Below are 11,126 nucleotides of genomic sequence, written 5' to 3'. Positions count from 1 at the left end.
GTGTTATTATTGTAATAATCTGGGTGATAATTTGGTATATTTCCTCTGGCAAGCAAAGGTTGGAGCAGCTCAGCTTCAAAAACCCACAGTAATGTAAATCCTTCCATGCTTTCTTAACGCTTTTCTACCAGTTCAGGTCTTTAATTCCCCGGTTTTCAAAAATTTCATTTATTTTCAATAAGACTTTACATTCAATATCTATCCCCACTAATAAAAGAGGAACCTGGTTATTGGTGTACGACCGCTACCCTTCCCATTGGCTAATCAGCGTATCCTTATGCAAATTAACTGTCAGCCAAGATGGCGGCCGGCAGCCAGGCAGCTGGAAGGGATCCTGAGGCTTGCTTGCTCCAGTGACTGCAGACTCCAACGTTCCCCGCCTGCCTTGCATCTTCTGAGCTGGCAGTTTGAAACATTCTAACAAATATAGGCCGGGATCTCAGAGCTGGAGTTATACATTGTTTCGATTATAGAACCGAAACAAACCAGATACCTGCTCTCAGAGCTAGAGCCAGAGCTAAAGCTGGCCCAGAATAAAATAAAAAAAAGGAGAGGTTGAGAGCTTCAATCAACAACCACCAGCCTGAAAGCAGCCCTCAGCCCCTCACCCAGACTGTCCAGGAAGCCCAGTGGGGACCCCCACCCTGAAGGGTGTGTGACCAGCTGCAAACAGCCATCATCCCCTCATCCAGGCTGGCCAGGCACCCCAGTGGGAACCCCACCATGATCCAGGACACCCTTCAGGGCAAAGCAGCCAAGCCCCCAGGCCTCTATCCTATATAGTAAAAGGGTAATATGCCTCCCCAGCACCGGGATCAGCAGAGCAGCGAGGCCTCCTGGCACCGGAACAGCATGACAGGGGCAGCGCCCAAACCCCTTGATCGCCCTGTGGCTCTGTGTGTGACAGGGGGCGACGTCCCAACCCCCCCACCCACCCTCCCACCACCACGGGCCCTGCTCTGTGTGTGACAGGGTAGAGCCATAACCTCCCCATCGGCCCTGCCCTGAGTATGACAGTGGCGGCGCCCCAACCCCCTGATCAGCCCTGCTCTGTGGGTGATAGAGGGCGGTGCCCATAACTCCCCTATCGGCCCTACTCTGTGCGTGACAGGGGGGAGCTCCCCAAACCCCCTGATGGGCCCTGCTCTGTGCATGACAGGGGGGAGCTCTCCAACCCCCTGATGGGCCCTGCTCTGTGCGTGACAGGGGGCAGCGCCCCAACCCCCTGATTGGCCCTGCTCTGTGCATGACAGGGGGCGGCGCCCCAACTCCCCAATCAGCCCTGCTCTGAGCCCAACCAGGGGCTGCACCTAGGGATTGGGCCTGCCCTCTGCCACCCAGGAGCAGGCCTAAGCCAGCAGGTCGTTATCTCCTGAGGGGTCCCAGACTGCAAGAGGGCACAGGCCAGGCTGAGGGACCCCCCCTTCCCCCCCCAGTGCACAAATTTTTGTGCACCGGGCCTCTAGTCCTATATAATAAAAGGCTAATATGCAAATTGACTGAACAGCTGAACGACTGGTTGCTATGATGCGCACTGACCACCAGGGGGCAGACGCTTGATGCAGGAGCTGCCCCCTGGTGGTCAGTGCGCTCCTACAGGAGGAGCGCCACTCAGCCAGAAGCTGGGCTCACGGCTGGCGAGCACAGCAGCGGTGGTGGAAGCCTCTCCCGCCTCTGCGGCAGTGCTAAGGATGTCTGACTGACAGCTTAGGCCCGGTCCCCGTGGACAGCTGTCAGTCGGACATCCTCCAAGGGCTCCCTGACTATGAGAGGGTGCAGGCCAGGCTGAAGGACAACCCCCGCCCTAAGTGCACAAATTTTGTGCATCGGGCCTCTAGTATAGATATATATGTCATTAGCGCATAGAAACCTGTTTCTCAAAAAAGTGAGATTTATGTCCACTTTCTGATTATAAATCTTTTACTGTGTAGTTACTCAACTTTTCTGGGCAGGACTAGACTTCCCCATATGTAAAATAATAGTACCTATTAAATAGAGCTGTTGGGAGACTTAAATGACATACTTTGTCATACAGAACAATGTCTGACACATACTGTACTTAATGTTTTAGATTTATAATACTCTTAAATAACAACAGTAAATAGGATGCTCCTCCAATGATATATATATGTGTGTGTATGTGTATATATATATGTATGTATTTATGATACAATTAGTAAAGAAATCACTTTTAAACATTAAGTAGCTTTGAATAAGGCATCTTAGAAAAACATTTAAACGTTCCATTACTATTAGATTTCTCAGGAGTACTCTAATTGGTTTAGGCACATGAGTGGGTATGCACGTATGTGTGTGTGAAACAAAAACCTGTATGTACTTCTTCAGAAGAATTTTAATTTTTCTTTTTTAAAGAATATAGGTCCCTATACAAGAGTATAGATCCAGTGCCAACAAAGCAGCTTCCCCTTTGTACCCTTTCAAAGTCACGCTCCCAAACCATTTGGATCAGCAGACAGTCACCGCCCAAGGCCAGAAGTACTGGCTGAAAAGGTAGTGGGAAGGAAGGAGATAAGAAAGGTTTATACCACTTCCCTCTAGCTGGCCAATGTTAATGATTTCTCAAATCTAACAGTTGCAGGCTTCTCTGCTTTACAATTTCGCCTCAGATGCAGCTGTGTGCTATTCCCAAGACACGGAAAGAGCTCAGTTTTGGCTGTTCAAATATGTGCCTAGATCTTCAGGAGAAGCCATTGCTCAACACCGGCAGCTCCGAGTCCTTAAAGCAGAGCTCAAGCCCCTTTCAAGAGCCGGTTAGTTTCGACATGTTATCATCTCTCCCGGAGAGTCATTTACGGACTAGGTTAAATATTAAAAACAAAATAAGATGTGGTCCTGGTGAGTTGTCTTTTGACTTTTCTATACAGAAAAAAAATTCAAAGCAGTATCTCATGTGGTTCTGGTGAGTTATCTTTTGACTTTTCTATACAGAAAAAAAATAATTCAAAGCAGTATCTCAAATATTAGCAGCAAGTGCTTGCATTGATATTGAGTCAAATAATTTGCCACTGTAGGCCCACTTGACAAGGCCAGAGTTAGCTTGCTGGCTTTTCTCAAATGTAAATATTTGCTTTGGCTAAATAATGTTAATAGGAAAAGTTACATATTTAATGTGGCATAAAGAAAAAGTACTTTCCATTGACCCGGAAAATTTACCTTGCAACTCAGCCTGGAGGAGAAAGAAACTGGAAGAAAAGGACCTGAAATGAGAACTCCAGCTGCCACAACTACCTCCCTTGCACCAAGTTCAATGTTAATTGAATTTCCATCATTCCATACATTGCTTGCAGGTTCATAGAGCACAAGTTATTGACTTAGATTCTGAGGTCCAATACTTACTGCTAGCAACCCTTGTGCCTCTGAGGGAGGCTTGGCCCCCTGCCAGATTGTACTGCTTCTCCCATGGGGGCAGGCCTGAAACTGCTGTAAAGCTGCATGGGGGATGATGTGCCACCATGAGCCCCTGGTTGCTCAGCAACAACCCCTTATGACTGGTCCTCGGGGACTGCTAGGCAACAGCACTGAGTCTGACCCAGCTGCTCCCAGAGCACTGCCTCTCAAGAGGGCCAGGCTAACAGGAGGCCAAGGGCCCTACGTGACTAGTTACATAACTTACACACATTTCTCGGAATGCTCTCCAACTGTCACTAAATAAAAACCAGAGCAGAGCTAGCTCCTACCCTGAGGGACACCCCTGAATGTATCCTTACTTTAAACTCTATCCTTGGATCTTTAGAGAAGCTGACAAGTGAGAAAAGTGAAAGGACTAAGAAGTACAAATTGGTAGTTACAAAGTAGTCATGATGATGTAACGTACAGTATAGGGAATATAGTCAATAATATTGGAATAACTATGTATGGTGGCAGGTGGGTACTGGAAATTACAGGGGGAACACTCTGTAAAGTATATGATTGTCCAACTACTATGCTGTACACCTGAAACTAATACAAAATAGTATTACATGTAAACTGTAAATGAGAAATAAAATTTGAAAAACAAAGATGAGGGAATTAAATGCTAGATATAAGAGGAGAAATTAATTAAATAGGAAATAATGCAATAAAGATCAGCAAAAAACGTATACAACTGTTATGTGTATTTATTTACAAATACTTCTTTTTTCAAAATACTTTTTGACTCATAAAATACACCACTGATTATATAACTCCCTACTCAGAATCATCCAAGGATGCAACTTAGCTACAAATTTAACATTAAAGTCTTCAGCCCAGCATTTAAGATTCTTCACTACAGCCCCAATCTACCTTTCTACCCTTGTCTTCTCCCACTCCCTACAATTCTACACAACTCTGCCTCCTCCTGTCCTGTATTTGCACCTTTGTTCATACTGTTCTTCCAATCAGGAATGTTTCACCCACTCATTGAAATTCCATCAGTCCTTCATCCTCTATAAAATCTTTCTGATCAATTTCAAAATTTATCTTTCTTTCCTTTGAAATCCCACAGCACTTTTTACTTCCTTTGTGGCACCCATTACAGTCAGCCTAGCAGAAATGTTATTATGTGTATTATCTTCCTTCATCTCCCCCAAATGGATAGAATTCTAAGCTTCCTATAGAAAGGATGGAGTGTCAATCTTTCTTGCATGCACCATATCACTAAGATGAGTACCCAAATCCAGGAGGGTGCTTTTTTTCTTTTTTCTTTTTTTCAGAAGGGTATTTTTAAACAAGTATTTGCTTATTTGAATTAGGTAACCATTCATCTCAGATAGGTATGTATTGAGTTCCAAAATTCATTAGAAACTTAAATAAAGGACATCTATAAATATGCACAGAAATGAACCTAAAAATAAATGAGCACACATAGCAATAAAATATGGAATTATAGACTCTATTTAGAATAATGCAAGTACTTTGTTCAATGTACTGATTTAACGATGAAGAACTGAAATCAAATTCAGAAATACTGGTGTAACTGTTGACAAAAAATTGGAATCTCAAGAGATTAGGAAACTTCTTCAGATTCACATGACTACTTAAAAGTTGAATTGGCCTCATGTGAAAGTTTTTAAATTTCTACTTTAGTTATCTGTTCCACTATTACCACTCAAATTATCTGTTGATTTTATTTTTAATGTTAGCTCCAAAAATTTTTATGTAAAAAAGAAAGATTAACTTTAATTTATTATTTATCTTCAAAATATTATTTGAATAGACAGAATTTTTAAAAAATCCATTAATTGTGATTAAACAGAATTATATTGAACAAAATTTATTTACACAAAGCTTACTTATTTTGCAACTTAACTACAAAGAATATAGTCAAGAATCAGGATATTAAGAAATACTGCTGTTCAGTTAAAATAAATGTCATAAAACCTATACACTAATCATGTCCAGCTTGTTTACTCATAAGACATTGCTACAGGTTTAATCAGATCCTGTTAATGCCTCTGTTTTGTTTTTAACCTGACCAGTTTAAAGGGTAGTAAAGTTTGCCTGCCCCTAGCTATTTGGCTCAGTGGCTAGAGCGTTGACCTGCAGGCTGAAGGACCCTGGGTTCAATTCCAGTCAAGGGCACATCCCCAGGTTGCGGGCTCGATCCCCAGTAGAGGGCGTGCAGGAGGCAGCCCATCAATGATTCTCTCTCATCATTGATGTTTCTATCTCTCTCTCCCTGCTTCCTATATGAAACCAATAAAAATATATATATTCTTAAAAGTTTGCCTGCCCAACATCCATTTCCCTTTTGAAGAGGCGTCCCTCCTGTTTTCACTCCATGTGATTCAGTTGTTTCTAAGAGTGAAGTTGAGAGCCAGACCTGACAAACCAGAGTTCCCTATATGCCCATAGCCACAGTGATCAGTTCAGAGGTGATGAGTGACTCAAACCCATCCCAGCAAGCTTAGGACGTTTTTCCAACCCAGCAAATGCTTAAAGAGTGGGTTCACGATGCAGGTTAGTCTATCTTAGGTCTGGTGCCAAACCTACTAAGTAAAGGTGCTTTTTTCTCTTTGAATTTAAACTTGAGACGTTAGACCTGGAGCTTTTGATAGCAGCTTTGTCACTAAGCAGGGCCTAAGAATAAAGCCAAATTGAAAGAGAGTAAAGCCAAAAAGTAAAAGGAAATTGGGTCGTTACAAAATAATTTGAGTCCTAGATCAACTGTGACTGAAGTTTGGCTTACATAAATCTGATAAATTCTCCCTATCTCCTCAAGCCAATTTAATGCTGATTTTCTATCATAGGCAACTATAACATTCCTAAGTAATGCACTTGGTCATCTGAGTTTCTCAACCCACACTAAATTAAAAGGGAGAGATAGAGAAAGAGAGAGAGAGAGAAGGAACAGCAAGAGCCATCACGTACATCCTTACTCAACATCATAGATAGGTTCTGAGACTAAGCAAAACAACGTATAATGAAACTAATTTTACTATACAATAATTGATATAAGCAAGAATTAAGTTCCTACAGTATCTCACCAAAGTTATAACAAAATAACATTATTCAAGGATCTTCTGTACTTTAGATGAACTAATAACTTATAGCTTGAAAGGTGACATGTAAAAAAAAATAATGAATTTCAAAATTTTCAAAAATTTGAAGTCTTTATGTCAAGGACTTATGCCACATGGCATCCTGGGAGACCTCCGAGTCCCAGGGAAACCAAAACAGTTGATCATGCTACTTGGAAGTATAAGGATTTTGCAATAATTTGCACAAACAAGAAGATAGGGGTCATAAGGTCATAGAGGAATGAAGGCAGGTGGTGGTGAGACTGAGGTTACTGTAGTTGTAAGGGAGAGGGTGGCAAGAGACTATCCAGAAGCACCCATAATTCTTAGGTTCTCCATTGACTTGTGGTAATGGAAATGGAATCCACTGAGAACCATCTGACTTCAAACAATAAGAGCATGGGTGGGTCGAAGTATTGGCCAACCCAATGAACAAGTGTAGGTGTAAATCTTTGGATTGGTGTAAAATATATATATAAGATGCTATGCCAGAGAGTTTCTGAATTTGAAATTTTAGGAAGGAACAATTTCACATGATAGCAAGCCCAAGGTGTGGCTACAGACGTGGTTGGGCGAGCAGTAAAAGAGGTTACTGCTTGACTTGTGGAGGTCAAAGACTGATAGGTTGTGGTGTTGGGTGTAGATATGGAGTCACTCAGACTGAGGACAGGAGAAGAAAACTGTATATCAATTCCTGGAGTGCTCAAGTGGTGAATAGATAACAGGAATGAGCAATGTTAGAGGATAGTGTAGCCAGATAACTCAAGGGAACAGGGATGAGTAAGATGGTGGAGAAATAATGATCTGGAGATGGGATATAGGTGCTTGAAGGGCATTTGACGCATCTCCAACCCGGAGATTCATGAACTATGAAATAATAAATAGTCTCCAAGAAGGAGGGGGAAGTGGGAGGTCCAGGGGAGAGTCAAGTTTCAGGACTGAGGGAAAAAAGTGGAGGTTAAGAGGAGTTTACTGTGATTAAATAGGTGTTCCAAAAGGCATGATGGAATGATTTCAAAGGAAGAATAAAGAGCAGAAGTTAGATCAGAAAGAGACAGCACAAAGGATAATAATATCTCAAGGCAAAGAGGAAAAATAAGTAGACAAATGATAAAAACGGATTTTAATCATTAGAAAATTATGTTTTTCAGGGCTAACAATATGATACGTTCCCAAACTGGTAATGTGGGAATTTAGGGAGCGCCAACAGCTCTGATAGGGGACATGGCATACCTTTTACTGCTGGGGGAAGATGTGAGTGACAGATGTGTGTCAAGGCATCATAGGGAGATGATCAAAGAGGCTGCAGCCAGGAAAGCTTATGAGTGGAAAGTCTGTGGGACTTCACAATGGTAGGGGCAGCTATGAGGAAGTTTGGCTTCAAGGAGATGCAGGGGTGGGGGGCACAGGAGGTACACGGATTTGTGCACATTGAAAGGAAATTAATTAGAAGAAATATTTTAATATCGCTATTTGCCTTTTCTCTATAATACTGTAGAAGTGTCAGAGATCAAAGAAAATTAGTAAAATGTATATGAAAATAATATATAAAATGATTAATAAATGAACAATGACAACATGATAGAACAACAAAGGCATGATATAAAAAGAACAAAAACATGATATAAAAACAAAAGCATGATATAAAAACAACATTGATAAAAACAATGACTGATAAATTGATTAAACTTATTCTAATATCTCCCTGTATACCACATTAAAAGTAAAAACACTTTCAGCGTGCTTGACTAATTTCCCCTATGATGAAGTATTTACAACTTTAACATCACACGCTCTTCGAACTCAAGAAAAAGCAACATGTGTCCAAAAACGGGTTCAGGTAGGAATATTCCTACTCTGTCTAGAGTTTGTCCTTGTGATTTATTAATAGTCATCGCAACTGCTGTCATCACAGGAAACTGTCTTCGAATTAATTTAAAAGGGAGGCCAGTGTCAGACAGGGACAAATATCGTGCATGCACAAGTCAACGTTTATTTTTAAATTGCCAGTGCGCGTCATATGTACCGGTGGTCAGTCAGTAGGACGGTCAGTCACTTAGCCTTTTATATATATAGATTAGTGGGGAAGGAATCAGTTATGGAACAAGTGGATTTGAGATGACTAGCCATTAAAAAATAGCAATTATAAAGTTAGATAACCTACTAAATTAACTTCCAAAAGGTAAAAATGTTAAATAAGAAAGGACATCAAAAGTATTTTAAAAAGTGTAGAGGAATATTTTTACAAGTGCGAAAGTCCTTCTCAAGCTTAATAAAGTCAGAATGCAAGAAGAAATTGATAGAAGTTTTGACATCGATCAAATTTAAGTATACTGCAAAGCAGTGTGCACCAAATAGTTAATGGCAAAAATCAACTGATTCAAAAATTGCAACGTAATAGATACACAGAGTTAATATCCTTATGAATAAAAGGCTCTTGAAACAAATAAACAAAAAAGGATTAAAAATAGGCAAAGAATATAGAAAAGCAACTCATAAAAGTAAATCCAAAATATCTGTTAAACATTTTGGCCAACTAAAACTATTCAGCCTCATTAACAACCGAAGAAATAAAAATAAGAGCTTTCTTTCCTCCCTGATTTCTAAATTTTAAAATTTTGACACAGTCTTACTATGTTAATAAAAATGGTATTTTGAGTAGTAATAGCTATAGGACTTCTGAAAAAAAATTGCAGAATGTATCACAAATCTTTAAAAAGTGAATATGCTCTTACATAGCAATTCTATGGAAATTTATTCAAAGAAAATAATCAAATAGGTCTGTACAGTGTATAAAATTATGAATAGTTATCTACTATGATATTGTTTGTAAAACCAAATTTGGAGAAATTTTGCATGCTTGCCAAAAGAAATTAGTTAAAAATTTAATAGAACACTATAACAGCCATTAAAAGTATGATTTCCTATGAAAGATATATTAAGATGATTTCTTCATTGGGAAATGGAGCATATCTATGATATTACTTTTGTTTTTTTAAAAAAACTACAGATAAAGCAAAGAATTTTATAATTAATGGTGAAAATAAATATAGGTGAACTTATTTTCTTAATACAATTCTGAAATTTCTGATTATCATTGACCAGCAGGGGACATACTAACAGAAGACAAACAGGGTTTTCAAAATGCTGGTCTTAACCAACCCTGACTCAGAACCTACCCCATTACTTCTTGTGACCTTATGGCCGTTAGATCTCATTTTAATAATCCGAATTCCGAGTTTTGGAATAGTAAATCCCAGAACCATTTTTTAAAATGTGTAGCAAGCAATGTCAATGAAGACGAAGGCATCTTGGATTTTGAATCTATATGCATACAAAGCGAAATGCAATACTCAAAGTAAATCTAATCCAATACTTTTTCAGTATCCAAAGCATTAATATAAGTTTTCGGGGTTTTTTGTTTTGCTCCCCCCCCCCCCCCACCCCCCAGGTGAATGTTTAAAGTGGTCGTCAGGCTCACATCTCCTCTCCACCTTCCAGTCCGGTACAGACTCTAACAACACCTGCAGAGTTGGGGTTTCTTCCTTTATATATTTTTAAATGTTTCCCGGGGGCCCCCACTCAGGCCAAGCGCTTTTCCAAAAGGAACCGGGTTGGGCTGCGCTCGGAGGATGAGCTCTGGGAAGATGGGGCTGGCGGGTCCGGCTCAGCCTCCCTCGGCAGGAATCGCCAGCCCCAGCCAGGGCAGCGGGGCCAGAACCTTCATCCCCCTCACCCACCCCCACCCGGGCGGCACTTTCAGGAGCTCCCCCGGGGGCAGCAGCCGCCAGGACCCAAGCCCCCCGCTCTCCCGAGCCTCTGCGGCCACGTTACATTCGCGTGTCCCCCTGGCGCCGGCCGGAGTCCCACGCTCCGGGGACATCCGCCGCTGCCGGGGACCCTTGGGATCATCGGCCTAATCATCCCCAGGTTTCATCGAAGAAGGGACGGACCCCGCTGGGGAAGGTGACCCGGCTAAAGACACGCCGGTCTGCTCCCCCCGCAGGCGCGAGCAGCTGCCCGGGGTGGCCACGCGCAACCCACGGAAACCGGCGTGGCCTCGCCTGCGCGGGGGGCGAGGGGCTCAGCAACTTAGGGCAGGAGGTCACCGGTGTTCGTCCACCTCCAGGTCCGAGCGGGCACGCAGCAGGTGGCCAGACCTCCCCGGTTATGTTCCTGGACCCGAGCGCCCCCTTTCACTCTAAAAGTGCCCTGGTTTGCCTGTGAATGGTGTGGTCCCCGAAGCAAAGGGGGCATCGGCTGGAACCCCCTCCCGCCCCCCGTGCCGGTGCCGACGGGCGCAACATGGGAAAGTTGCACTCACCACCTTTCCGCTGGCTCCGTCTCCCCCCGACTCCCCAATCCTTTCCCTCCACCCGCACCCGGGACACCCACCCCGCCGCCCCTCCGCCGGGTACGCACCAGCTGCGCGCGGAGCCGCCCGCCGAGCCGGGGCCAGGTGTCCTCCTGCGCGCGGGCTGGTCCAGCCTCGGTGGCCGGGGGCTGCGGCGCGGGCTCCAGCGCTGCGGCCTGCACAGCCCGGGGGATGCGGCGCGTCTGACCTGTGAGCTTGCGGCCAGGCGGCGGCGGGATGACTCGGGGCGGAGGGAGCGGCCGGGGGACCCG

At 43.2% G+C, this 11,126-nt stretch overlaps 1 protein-coding gene across 2 annotated transcripts in view; it reads right to left on the bottom strand.

Annotated features, from left to right (window-relative positions):
• PKIB (cAMP-dependent protein kinase inhibitor beta) overlaps positions 1-11,043 on the bottom strand; it is a 78,478-nt gene extending 67,435 nt beyond the window's left edge. For both annotated transcript variants that reach the window (XM_014456244.2, XM_006089224.3), the window contains exon 1: positions 10,923-11,043. The gene's annotated coding sequence lies outside the window, so the exon portion shown is untranslated. The remainder of the gene's footprint in view (positions 1-10,922) is intronic.
• Positions 11,044-11,126: the final 83 nt, after the last annotated feature.

The sequence above is a fragment of the Myotis lucifugus genome, unplaced genomic scaffold (assembly GCF_000147115.1).
Source record: "Myotis lucifugus unplaced genomic scaffold, Myoluc2.0 scaffold_57, whole genome shotgun sequence".
Taxonomy (NCBI): Eukaryota; Metazoa; Chordata; class Mammalia; order Chiroptera; family Vespertilionidae; genus Myotis; species Myotis lucifugus.
The sequence above is the reverse complement of the archived record's forward strand: the minus strand, read 5'-3'. Positions and strand labels throughout refer to the sequence as shown.